Below are 14,750 nucleotides of genomic sequence, written 5' to 3' on the forward strand. Positions count from 1 at the left end.
GAATAAACATTGAATTTTGTTAAATCCATTTTATGGCTATTGGGGTTTTCATATGTGTTTTCTTTTAAAGACTCTTAAAATGAAGAATTATATTTATAGATTTGCAAATGTTAAACTCACCTTGAATTATTGGAATTAATCTTAATAATGTAGTATCCATTTTGTATATTACTAGGTTTGATTTGTTAAATTTTTGTTAAAGATTTTTGCGTCTATGTCCATAATAGATATTGTTTGGTATTTTCCTTTACTTGTAATTTGTTTTTTTGGTTTTAGTGTCAATACAATGCAGGTCTCATCAATGAGATGGGAAGGGTTCCCCACTATTGTACTTTCTGGAAGAATTTATATAAAATTGTCATTATTTTATTTATTTATTTATTTTACAAGAGCCCAAATCCACATTTTATTTATGGACTTTGCATTAGTTTACATCCCTGAGGGGTACAGCATCACTCAGATTCTGTGTCCAATAGCCTTAGCAGGAAGATTGCTTCAGAATTTGGCATGAACCATGCCACTGTGTTCTGTGGGCTGAGTTACCTTTCCCCAGATTACTCTGTTTTGTTTTGTTTGCCACCAGGAGTCACTGTGTTGTTCTTTGCTTTGTATATATAAGTGCATCTTTTGCCCAAATAGAAATCTGTTTCATCTCCAGCAGACACACCTTCAATTTTAAGAAGACCTATGTGCTGTCTTTGGTTCTGGAGACCCCACTTATAGCCAGCAAAAATGGTCTTGGACCACACAACCTTCCAGACAATAGTTCCTTTCAGAAGCCCTCTTCCCAGCAGGCCTCCACAGGAGCCAAGATGGTGGGAAGAGTGTCATTATTTATTTTTACATGTCTTAAAAAATTTTCCAGTGAAGCCACCTGTGCTTGGAGCTTTCTTATGGGAAATTTAAAAATTATGGATTCAGTTTTTTAATAGATACAAGGCTTTTCAGGTTACCTATTTATTTTGTGTTGAACTTTGGTAGTTTTGTGTCTTTCAAAGAATTTGTCAGTTTCATCAAGTTATTGGACTTATTTTCATAAAATTGTTCATAGATTCCCTTTATAATGTATGTAGGATTTGTAGTGATGTCCTTGTTCCTCCTAATGATATTGGTAATTTGTATCTTCTTTTTTAGGGTGATGGTGTTCTTTAATTTTTACTTATTTTTTCACAAAATAATATGTAAGCATTAAAGATTTTTATTTTTACTTTATATAGTCCTAAGGAATGGAATATAATTATTTTTGTAACCATAAAAATTTTTTAAATTTACCTTTTAAAATAAAATCGAGGTTTTACTATATATGTAAGTTTCTGATTAACACTAATTGATTTCCAATCCCTATTTAATTGTTATTTACATTTTACAAATGAAGATTGGTGGTCAGGATATGAGCCTTGAGGTGTTTTCTCCAAAGTTCATGGTTTCTCCAATAAAGAAGCAGCAAAAATTCAATGACACTTTTTGATACTTGCAGAATACATAAACATAACTTTGATTACGTTCACTTTAGATAAAAGAACATAAATGTGTCCTGTAACATAAAAGAAATCAATGACCAGATCAGAAATAGAGCCTATGCTTTATGACCATATTTTTTTTTCATTTTTTAAGACAACAAAAAAATCCCTAAGCATTAAAAATGTCTTCACGGCTAATTCTTTTTAGTGTTAGCATACTAGTTTTGTCTTAAAATATTTACAGTTCAAATGATTGGCCTCATATTTTATGTGACAGCCCTCTTTAAATTTAAGTCTCAAGTTGTATTTTTTAAAACCACTTTATTGAGGTATAATTGACATACAAAAAGCTTTACATAATTAATGTATACAGTATTCTTGTTGGATTTGAAGATAAGTATACACTTATTCTTATCTGTTTTCTTAATTAGTCTTGCTAGAGGTTTATCTAGTTTATTGATTTTTTAGAACAGCTTTTTGATTCATTTTGTGTTGTCTGTTTTGTTTCATTAATTTCTGCTCTTTATTTTCTTTCACCTTTCTTTGGGTTTAATTTATCCACTTTATATAGTTTCTTAATGCTGAATCTTAAATAATTTATTTGAGATGTTTCTTCTTTTCACAAGCACTTGATGCTATGAAATTTATAAATACTGTTTCAGCTGCATCTGACAAATTTTAATATGTTGTGTGTGCCTTTTCATGCAGTTCATCTCTTATTCCCCTTTATTTCTTCTTTGAGCAAGGGTTATTTAGATACATGTCATTTAATTTTAAATATATTAGGATTTTTCGTGTTCTTGTCTATTAATGATTTCATATTTAATGATGTTTTGATCAGATAATTTACTTGTTTTAAGTTCTTTTAGTTTACTGATACTTGTGTTATGGCCCAGAATATGGTCTTTTTTTGCAAATGTTCTGTGTGTTCTTGAAATAATGTCTTGACAATTATATCTGTTGCAAACAGTGTTCAATAAATGCTGATTGTGTTGTTCAATTCTGCTATATTTATAGTGATTTTATGCCTACTTTTTCTATCAATTATTGAGTCAAAGTGTTTAATTCTCCAGCTATACACTTTTAGTTTTATCTCTTTCTTCTTTCAGTTTTATTAGTTGCACCTGACTATAAAATTCTGTTTTTAAGTTAATATACTTTTTAGATTGTTGTGTCCTCTGATACATGACATCTTCATTATCATAAAATGATCTCTAACACTGGTAATTCTATTTTATTTAAAATTCAGTTTATCTGACAACATAGCCACTCCATCTTTCCTTTGTGTTTATATGATATTTTTCTTTCCATTCTTTTACTGTTTACATTTGCCTCTCTTTATATTTAAATGGGCCTACTGTAGATAGAACACAATGAGGTCTTCTTTAAAAAAAATCTGGGGTCTGGACCGATGGCTCGTGCCTATAATCCCAGCACTTTGGGAGTCTGAGAAGGATTACTTAAGGCTGTGAGTTTGAGGCTAGCCTGAGAAACATAGTGAGACGATGTCTCTATAAAAACAAACAAACTGGAAATCTTTATTTTTTGTTAAAATATTTAGAACCCATAAATTTGTCATGATCATTATGATTGCTTTTAAATCTACCATATTGCCATATGCTTCCTATTTGTTTCATCTGTTCTTTTAGATAAACTGAATATTTTTATAAGTTTATCTCCTGTTTGGGATTATTTATTTATATATTTTGGTATATTTTAAGTAGTTGCTCTAGGCTTTACAGTATTCATCTTGTACTTAACATATTACAGCACAATGTGTGTGCCTCACACACAGTTTAAGAACATTACAAAGTACCTTTCTACTAAAACTCTTCTTGGCAATATGCATACATATACTATTTTTATCATCATATCTATATACATATATATAGATATATACACATATATTTATAAAATCCCACAATGTTTATTTTATTATTACATTGAATAGTTATTTATATTTTTGGGGAATTAAAACAATGAAAAAAATGTTCTTTAAACTTACCTATGAATTTACTGTTTCCTGAATCCTTCTTTCCTTTGTGTAGATCCAAGTTTGCATCCTCTGTCATTTGCTTATGCCTAAAGATCTTCCTTCAGTGTTTTTAATAGTGCTGGTCTTTCAGTGGTGGTTTGTCTCAGCTTGTTTATGTCAGAAAAAAAATTTACCTTTGATTTGGAAGATTTCCACTGGTTGTAGAATGTATTAGTCTGTTTTTCTTGCTGATGCTAAAGACATACCCAAGATTGGGCAATTTACAGAAGAAAGAGATTTAATGGCCTTACAGTTCCACATGGCTGGGGAGGCCTCATGGTCATGGGGGAAGGTGAAAGGCACATCTGACATGGTGGCAGACAAGAGAAGAGAGGTTGTGCAGGGAAACTCCCCTTTTAAAACCATCAGATCTTGTGAGACTTATTCACTATCACAAGAACAGCATGGGAAAGACCCATCCCCATGATTCAGCTACCTCCCACCAGGTCCCCCCTGAAACATATGGGAATTCAAGATGAGAGTTGAGTGAGGACACAGCCAAACCATATCATTCCAACCCTGATCCCTCCCAAATCTCATGTCCTCACTTGCAACACCAATCATGCCTTCCTAACAGTAGCCCAAAGTCTTTACTCATTTCACCATTAACTAAAAAGTGCACAGTCCAAAGTCTCATCCAAGACAAGGCAAGTCCCTTTGGCCTATGAGCTTATAAAATATAAAGTAAGTTAGTTACTTCCTGGATACAAAGGGGGTACAGGCATTAGGTAAATACAACTATTCTAAATGGAGAAATTGGTGAAAACAAAAAGGCTACAAGCCTCATGCAAGTCCAAAATTTGGTAGAGCAGTCAAATCATAAAGCTCCAAAATGATCTCCTTTGACTCCATGTCTCACATCCAGATCACGCCAATGCAAGAGATGGGCTCCCATGACCTTGAGCAGTTCTGCCCCTGTGGCTTTGCAGAGTATAGCCTTCCTCTTAGTTGTTTTCACAGGCTTGTGCTGAGTATCTGTGGCTTTTCCAGGTACACAGTGCAAGCTGTCAGTGGATCTACCATTCTGAGGCTTGGAGGATGGTGGCCCACTTCTCACAGCTCCACTAGGTGATGTAGCAGAGGTTCTTCATGAGAACCCCACCCATGCAGCAAACTTCAGCCTGGGCATCCAGGAGTTTTCATACATCTTCTGAAATCTAGGTGGAGGTTCTCAAAGCTTAATTCTTGACTTTTGTGCACTTGCAGGTTCAACATCTTGTAGAAGCTGCCAACCCCTTTAAAGTAACAGCACAAGCTGTACTTTGGTACCTTATAGTCATGGCTAGCATGGCTGGGACACAGGACACCAAGTTCCTAGGCTATACATAGCAGAGGGACCCTGGGCTTGACCCACAAAACTATTTTTTCCTCCTAAACCTCTGGGCCTGTGATGGGAGGGGCTTCTGTGAAGACCTCTGACGTGCCCTGGAGACATTTTCCCCATTGTCTTGGGGATTAACATTCAGCTTCCTGTTACCTATGCAAATTTCTGCAGCTGGCTTGAATTTCTCCTCAAACAATGGGACTTTTTCTGTTGTATCATCAAGCTGCAAATTTTCCAAACTTTGATGCTGTGTTTCCTTTTTAAAACTGAATGCTTTTAACAGCACCCAAGTCACCTCTTGAATGTTTTGCTGCTTATACATTTTTTTATGCCACATAAATTAAATCATCTCTCTGAACTTCAAAGTTCCACAGATCTCTAGACAGGGGCAAAATGCTGCCAGTCTCTTTGGTAAAACATAACAAAAGTCACCTTTGCTCCAGTTCCCAACAAGTTCATCATTTCCATCTGAGACCTCCTCAGCCTAGACTTTATTGTTCATGTCACTATCAGCATTTTAGGCAAAGCCATTCAACAAGTGTCTAGGAAGTTCCAAACGTTCCCACATTTTCCTGTCTTCTTCACAGTTACCCAGTTCCAAAGTTGCTTCGACGTTTTTGGGTATCTCTTCAGAACTACCCCACTCTACTGGTACCAATTTACTGTATTCATCAGTTTTAATGCTGTGGATGAAGGCATACCTGAGACTGGGAAATTTACAAAAGAGAAAGGTTTAATACAGCTCTACATGGCTGGAGAGGCCTTACAATCATGAACAATCATGGTGGAAGGTGAAAGGCATGCCTCTCATGGTGGCAGACAAGAGAAGAGAGCTTGTGCAAGGAAACTCCCCTTTTTAAAATCATCAGATCTCATGAGACTTACTCAATATCATGAGAACAGCATGGGAAAGACAGCCCCCACAATCAATTACCTCCCACCAGGTTCCTCTCACAACACATGAGAATTCAAGATGAGATTTGGGTGGGGACACAGCGAAACCATATCACAGAATTTTAGGTTAACAGTCATTTTAAAGGAAGTAATTGTATTCTCTTATGATTTGAGTTGTTTTAATGTGAAATCTCCTTTCAGTCTTGTCTTTGTTTCTCTGGCTGCATCTCTTTATCATTGGTTTTCTAAAAAATTGGTTACGATACGACTTGTTGAGGATTTGTTTTCTTCTGCTTGGGGTTTATTGACTGTTTTGGATCTGTATGTTTATGGTTTTCTTGAAGTTTGAGAAAAATTGTCATTTTTTTCAAATAGTTTTGCTTTCCCATCTCAACCTCATTCAGGGGCTCTAATTGCACATATGTTAGAATGTGTGATATTGTCTACAGGGCTCTCACTCAATCTGTCTAGTCTTTATTTCACTGTGGATAGTTTCTATTGCTATATCTTCTGGTTTGCCAACCTTTTCTTCTACAGGGTCTTCTGATTTTAATTTTTAATTTCATACATTGCATTATCTATAAAAATTAGTTTGGTGGCTTCGATGTTTCATTTCTGGTTTAATACTTTTCTCTGCTACATTCTTTCATGTCATTTCTGAGTTTATTTCTTTTTTTTTCTGGTTGGAGGTCACATTATTCCGCTTCTTTGCATAGTTAGTATGTGTGTGTGTGTGTGTGTGTGACAGTCTTTGTCACCTCCTGTATTCAAGCGATTCTCCTGTCTCAGCCTCCCAAGTTGCTGAGATTACAGGTGTGCACCACCATGCCCAGCTATTTTTTGTATTTTTAGTAGAGATGGTGTTTCACATGTTTGCCAGGCTGGTCTTGAATTTCTGACCTCAGGTGATCCACCTGCCTTGGCTTCCCAAAGTGCAAAGATTACAGGTGTGAGCTACTGTGCCTAGCCAGTGACTTTTGATTGGATGAAAAAATCTGAATTTCATATTGTTGGATACTGAGTTTTTTTCTTTCTTTAAATATTGTTGTGGTTTGTTTTAGAATCCACTTAAAATGTAATCAGTTTGATATTTTTGAAACTTGCTTTTAGTTTTATCAAAGCAGGTTCAGGAAATATGTTAGTTTAGTGTGTATTTGGCTCCACTATCAAGGATTCACCTGATATATTTTTACCACCCAGGTCTTGCTCCTCTCTTCCTTAGCTGCTGTGTGTTAGAAGATGTTTCCTTTCAGAGTGATAGGAATCATAACTAGCTTACTGGTTCTTTATGAGTGCCATGCCTGCCTCATCTTTTCCAGTGGAATTTCTGTGGTATGCTGGCTGGGAAAAAGGCATCATGTAATCTTGGATAAACAGCAGACAAACTGAAATTGAGGAGGACTCTATAAAAACAATTGGCCTGTATTCTTTAAAATGTCAAGGTTGTGAAATCCAGAGAAAAACTGAGAAATTTTTCAGTTTAACAAAACTGAAGATTCAGGACAACTAAATGCAATGAATAATCCTGAATTGGATTTTGAACTAGGGTATAAAAAAAGCATTTAAAGGACATTATTGGAACAATTGTAGAATTTTGAATATAAACTGTGGATTAGGCAATAGTAATGGAACAATGGTAAATTTCCTGATTTTGATGGTTGAACTGTGGTTGTTCTTGTCCTTAGAAAATACATGCTGGAGTATTTAGGTAAAGGGGCATGTCGTATGAAACTTACTTCAAAGGGTTTGGTAAATTACACACACACACTCCACAAGCAAGCAAACAATAAAGCAAACTGAGCAAAATGTAAATAAGTGTTGAACTTGGGAAAAGGGTAAATAGAATTTTAAAAATCATTCTTGTGACTTTCTGAAAGGTTTAAAATTATATGAAAAAAATATTACCAAAAAGGAGCTGGCTCAAACACACGAGATTGAGTTTTTTTGTATTGCTAGGTATACCTTGCTCAATTTCCTGGAAGAGTTAATTGTTTCAGTCTAAACACAGAGAAAGTAGAATGATTTAAAATTATCTCCTGATACCTCTTTCTTTCTAAATCAAATTGACCCACAGTTCATTAGCCCTCTGTTGCCAGACTGACATGATGATAGCTTATCTTAGTCAGTGAAAAGAAAGTTTGCCACATGCCTTCATGCCACTCCCCATTATCTAGGGAATGAAACTGACACTGAAAGAGAAGAAGCATAAGAAATAGCAACCCTTTCTTCCTAGAGTCATTCATCATGAGTTTTAGTAGCAAAATGTTCCCAAACTCTTAGTGCAGCCTCATGAAACTAGAGCTGACTTCTTGCTAAATTCCATTATTAGTCACAGTTCTGTGGTCACAATGCTTCTTGCTTTATTTTTCTGTTTGTTTTTGTTTAATAATATATTTCTCATGACTGTAACAACTTACTGTGGGTGGAGGCAGTAAAGCTTTGGGCCAGGGGAGAAGAGGGAAGCAATTGTTTATCATCTCCATCACAGGTGATCACAGACAGCACTAGAGAGGCAGAAAATCTCTCAGAAAGTGATGAGAGTTGTCAAATTTGGACAAGCAGGAACAACGTGGGCAACATTACAAGTGAATAAAGACTTTTGAGCAAGAATGGAAGGGGGTGAAATGTGTCATAACCCACCCAGAGCTGCTTTCAGTTTTACTCACCTAGTCAGATTGTGGATGTCCCCATAACCCCTTTTGTGTTTGCTTGTTAACAGGGAGAATGCATCTGATCTCAATGTCTTGTCCAGGTGATTAATGGGATGCTGCTGCAGGGATGCATGCTGCTTCCTGCCATGTAGCCTTGGTATCAGGTAGCACCAGCTCAGTTACCAGGGTGCATTATCTTACAATCAGTAAATGAAATTGGGGAGAACCCAAGTGAGTGTCCCGGACTAATAGTAATGTTTAACAGGGCAGGAAGCTGAGCTGTAAGAGTGACGCTGGAGGGTCATATGTTTGGATTCTTCAATCAGTTTATGGCCTGGGTCAGAATCATGGACTGTTACTATGCAGAGATTGTTCCATTATCCTCCCTAACATATCAACTTTTATCCCAGGGATATACTTAACAGTTCCAGATAAGTTGAAGAATAGAGTAAATGTTCACAGGTTTGGCCCAAATGAAATGACTATTTCATGTTCTGCCCTCATGCTCCAGTTTTCTTTTGGGGGACTCCTTTCTCTCGTTTCTTCCCACTAGAGTCAATCTTGCATGAGCCTTGAGATTTAGGATTGCACTCTGGAAGGGTGGGAGTTTAAAGGGAAAGTAGTCAAGTACCTAGATGACTTAAATAGTCTCTTGTCAATATACAAACCTTCTGTATATGTTATTACTTCTATTTTAGAGATGAGGAATCTGAGGAAGTTTCCAAAAAGATAAGCAATTTTCCTGAAAGCAAACAGATAATATATGGAAGAAGTAGGGTGCAAGGCCAATTCTGCAAGACTCAAAAGTTGCCTTCAGCACCAGGCTGTGGTGATACAAATCTCTCATTCCACCTCTTTTCTTCTCACAAAAACTGCCACCTGAATCCTACCTCTCCTTCTCTCAAAATGTGTATCTTGAATACTTAATATGCTAGGCACTGGTCTGGGTGCTGGGAATACAGTACCAGTGAGACTAATATGATTGCTGCTTTCATGAAACTCACTAGGCAGTGGGAGACATGAAAATATATAAGCACAAAACTATAATTACAGAATTAGTAAGTTTTATATATATATAAAAAAATATGATGTAGGAGACACGTGTATGGAGGTGATCTTTTTTACTGGGTTAGGGACAGGCTTTCTGACCTAGTCACATTCAGGCCTGAGACCCTAAGGATGAGAAGCAGAAAGCCATGCAAAGCACTTTGCCTTCTGGGAAAAAGGATCAGCAAAGGTAAAAACCCTGAAGCAAGGAAGAAATGGTCTGTTCATGAAGCTGTAAGGAGATGAGATTGGGAAAGCATGGAGGGCAAGATATGAGATGCAATTGGAGTTTGAAGCTAGAGAGCAAGATCATTAGATCACGTAAGTCCTTACAGGATTTGATTGCATGTTAAGTGCATGAAAGAGGTGCCTGCGATCATGTCAGTCTCCTGCTTAAAAAGCTCCAGTGGTTCCAAGGTTCAACTCTTTGTTGCTTGTGTACTTTCTGTGTTGCCTTGAGTTGGTTTTTGACTTCTCATTACGGGTCCTCTTGCTGATTTTAGGATAAATGACAGTACTGTCAGTTAAGCAGGGAGATCCTAGATAACTATCACTGCAGCTTCACAAACAATATCTTTTACCAGTAGCAGTTGTCTCCTCCAACTTCCCCAGGAACTTTTGATTTGGTTTTAGTTCTCATAGAGGCTGTCATGGTGACACAAGAGAGAGAGAGGATGAGCTAGGGAACATTTCAGCAGGTTTCTGCCTCCATTCCCACCCTTTTCTTTGTGCTTCAGCAAATCTAATCAGTTAATTAAGTTAAGGTTTTGTCTAAGGACCATGCAGTTTCAGACCTCGATACATTTTGCACATCTTTTGCAAATCCTTTGTACATGTTCTTGGTTCTTCCTAGGGTACCATTTTCTACTCTTTGCCTGTTTGGCATCCTTTAAACCAACTTTTCTGTGAAGACTCACTCTATCTGAGAATTACTCTAGCTAATTGTGTTCCTTTTATGTACTTCTATTAGTTCCCTTAACAGATTTTAATTGTTAACACACACGGTTCACATCCTTTATTAATGTATGAGCTCAGTGGGGCTATTGACTTTGTTCATTTGTCTTTGCATCCCTGGCACTTAGCTTAGTGCCTAGCTCAAAGTAGATTTTCAGGAAATGCTAAATGAAATGAATGCCCAGTGGAAGTTCATGCTCTGTAATTAACTCAGAATTAACATGCATGGTCTTAGGCAAGTCATTTGCCCTCTCAGAAACCTTAGTAAATTATATAATTTATACTATGTTTTCATGAGTTACTTTATAATACTAACAGTTATTGAATACTTAACTTGATTGATTACTTACTCTTTACAGGTTCTATGCTAGGGGTTTTTAGATGGATTATCTCAATTTACCCTCATGTTAACCCCATGAAGTAGCTTTAGATGTTATCTTTGGTTGACAGGCAAGAAACCTTAGACCCAGGATGAAAAATGACTTGTGCAAAGTCACACAAGCTGATAGAATATAACAGATTCAAACTAACTGTTCACTCCAAGGCCCATGCTGTCGAGTGTTCTTCTGCCAACTTGTTTTCAACTCTCTAAATTAGTGGGTAAGGTTGATTTTAATGAAGTTAGTCTTTTCCCCTTTTCTTTCTGATTTAGGCAATTCTCAAGCCAATATAGATGGTGATTTTTAAAAGATTAATCTATTTTTAAATTGACACATAAAATTGTATGTATTTAGTTTGTACAACAGGATGCTTTGAAGGATATATACATTGTGAAATGGTTAAATATAGTTAATCATGATGTTACATAGTGTATTTTGTGGTAAGAATACTTAGGCATTTTTCAAGAATACATCGTCATTAACTATAGCCATAATGCTGTGCAAGAGATCATTTGAACATAATCCCTCTAATGGTAGACATGTATCTTTGAACCAACAATGCCCCAAGCCTCTGTACCCCCTAATCACCCCAGCTTCTGATAACTACCATTTGACTCTCTACGTCTATGTAATCAGCTTTCTTAAGATTCCACATATTGGTGACATCATGCAGTATTTGTCTTTGTATAACTGGCTTATTTCACTTACCATAATGTTCTCCAGATTCATCCATGTTGTCACAAGTTGCAGGAGTTCATTTTATGGATGAATAATATTCTATCATGTATATATACTGTATTTTTTTCTATTAATCTATTGATAGACACTTAAGTTACTTCTGTATCTTGGCTGTTGTGAATAGTACTGCGGTCACCATAGGATTTCAGGTCTCTTCGACATATTGACTTCATCTCCTCTGGATATCTATCTGGTAGTGGGTTTCGTGAGTCCTATCTTAGTTACAATTTTAACTTTTGAGAAGCCTCCATGCTGTTTTCCATAGTAGCTCTACATTATCATTTACATTCCTGTCAAGTGTACGAGGGCTCCCTTTCCTTCACAGTCACACCAAGATTTATCTGTGTTCTTATTAATTGCCATTCTATGAGGTGAAATCTTGTGGTTTTGATTTGCATTCTTCTGATTAATGATGAGCATTTTAAAAATTATACCTGTTAGCCATTTGTATATCTTTTTTTAAGAAATGTCTATTCAGGTCCTTTGGCTATTTTAGGTTTCGTTATTTGTTTTCTTGATATTGAGTTGGATTCCTTACGTATTTTTATATTAACCCCTAGTCAGATATATGGTGTGCAAATATTTTCAGTCTGTTGATTTTTTCCTGTGTTGCACAGAAGTGTTTTAATTTGATGCAATCCCATTTGTCTGTTTTAGCTTTTGTTGACTGTGCTTTTAGGGACATATCTAGAAAATCATTGCCCAGACCAATGTCATGAAGCTTTTGCCCCATGTTTTCATCTAGTAGATTCATGACTTCATGACTTGGCATTACATTTTAGACTTCAGTCCATTCTGAGTTGATTTTTGTATATGGTAAAAGAATTTAGCTTCATTCCTTTTGCATGTTACAATATGGTATTTTGTTTGTTTGTGTCTGTTTGCTAAATGTGATGGTTAGGAAAGGGGGTTCTCATCCAGGCTGAGGTGAGACTCAACATTATGAATCTTTAAGGGGATATTCCACTACCAGGAGTTCTCCATCTGCTAAGATAATCAGGAAAGACTGGCACAGCACAGAAAATGAATGCTGGTTGTGGGAGAACACTGGGGATCTAGTATAGGAGGTAGCTGGATTGAAAAGAAGGAGTAGAGACCTCATAGTAAAATGTAACCAATTCTAAATCCAAAGTCTCTGAAACAAAAATATTCTTTGCATTGGGACCTAATCAAACTCCACAGCTTCTGCATGGCAAAAGAAACAGTCATCAGAGTGAATCAGCAACCAACAGAATGGGAAAAAATTTTTGCAGTTTACCCATCTGACAAAGGGCTGATATCCAGAATTTACAAAGAACTAAAACAGATTTATAAGAAAAAAACTAACAAACCCATTCAAAAGTGGGCAAAGGATATGAACAGACACTTTACAAAAGAAGACATACATGAGGCCAACAAACATATGAAAAAATGCTCATCATCANCAGAATTTACAAAGAACTAAAACAGATTTACAAGAAAAAAACAAACAAGCCCATTCAAAAGTGGGCAAAGGATATGAACAGACACTTTACCAAAGAAGACATACATGAGGCCAACAAACATATGAAAAAATGCTCATCATCACTGGTCATCAGAGAAATGCAAATCAAAACTACTTTAAGATACCATCTCACGCCAGTTAGAATGACGATCATTAAAAAATCTGGAGACAACAGATGCTGGAGAGGTTATGGAGAAATAGGAACACTTTTACACTGTTGATGGGAGTGTAAATTAGTTCAACCATTGTGGAAGACAGTGTGGCGATTCCTCAAGGACCTAGAAATAGCAATTCCATTTGACCCAGCAATCCCATTACTGGATATATATCCAAAGGATTATGAATCATTCTACTATAAGGACACATGAACGTGAATGTTCACTGCAGCACAGTTTACAATAGAAAAGACCTGGAACCAACCCAAATACCCATCGATGATAGACTGGACAGGGAAAATGTGGCACATATACACCATGGAATATTATGCAGCCATCAAAAACGATGAGTTCGTGTCCTTTGTAGGGATGTGGATGAACCTGGAAGCCATCATTCTCAGCAAACTGACACAGGAGCAGAAGATCAAATACTCATAGGCGGGTGTTGAACAATGAGAACACATGGACACAGGGAGGGGAGCACCACACACTGGGGTCTGTTGGAGGGAAATAGGGGAGGGTCAGTGGGGGGAGGGGAGTTGGGGAGAGATAACATGGGGAGAAATGCCAGATATAGGTGATGGGGAGGAAGGCAGCAAATCACATTGCCACGTGTGTACCTATGCAACAATCTTGCACGTTCTTCACATGTACCCCAAAACCTAAAATGCAATAAAATAAATAAATAAATAAATAAATAATTCAACATTGCAACATGACTATTTAATTAGCAGAGGTTTAACATGACTCTACAACTTAACCCTGGGGAACAAACAAAGCTTAGATTACAAATCTGACAGAAATGATAATGGCAGCCTGAAAGACAAGTCACCCAGGTAAGTAGGATCTTATAACCAGAATACTGCCAAGCACCTGGCCTGCATTATAGCTGTGTGTCTGTCTTGGTCTCTGCCTGCATCAGCTACCTTAGGGAGGATGGACATCGTGGAGTAGAGAGGAGAAAATCAGGTGTCGCACAGATGCATTTCAGTAACACAAAGGTAGCATTGAGTTCTGTAGTTCAGACTAGGGCTGAATGGCAGCCGAGCTGCATACTTGGAGAGGCAGACGATGGAGATCTGAAAAAACGTGTGAACAAATGTACAAGTTAGTGTCTTCTAATTCCTGGCTTACCACAAAATGACCAGCACTATCCTAAAGGTCAGACCCCAAACCAGAGGTCTCGTTAGGAAGGTTGTCTGAATCCTGGACCATCTTCCTGTTTACACTCTCCATTTTTCTTCCCAGGCACCCCACGGCCATCCCAAGTGCTCTTCCCTATTTGATTCTTGAAGAGATGCTGCTGCTGAAAAGCAGAAGAGTCATCAGTTCCGTTTACCAAATATTCTCTTTGCTATAATTTGGAATTTGTCCCCTAAATTTCATGTTGAAATTTGATCCCTAATGTTTGAGGCAGGTTTCTAATGGGAGGTGTTTGGATCATGGGGGTGAACTGCTCATAAATGGAGTGGTGCCATCCTATGGTAATGAGTGTATTCTCACTCTTATTCCCAAGAGCTGGTTGTTAAAAAGAGCCTGGCACTTTCCTCTCCTCTCTTGCTTGCTTCCTCTCTCACCATGATCTCTACACATGTCGGCTCCATTTCACCTTCCACCATGAGTGGACGT

General features: G+C 37.1%; 1 pseudogene; it reads right to left on the reverse strand.

Annotated features, from left to right (window-relative positions):
- Window positions 1–429: 429 nt before the first annotated feature.
- LOC108295958 lies at window positions 430–10,915 on the reverse strand (annotated as a pseudogene).
- Between the last annotated feature and the right edge of the window lie 3,835 nt (window positions 10,916–14,750).

Source organism: Cebus imitator, unplaced genomic scaffold (genome assembly GCF_001604975.1).
Source record: "Cebus imitator isolate Cc_AM_T3 unplaced genomic scaffold, Cebus_imitator-1.0 Scaffold670, whole genome shotgun sequence".
NCBI classification, from domain to species: Eukaryota; Metazoa; Chordata; class Mammalia; order Primates; family Cebidae; genus Cebus; species Cebus imitator.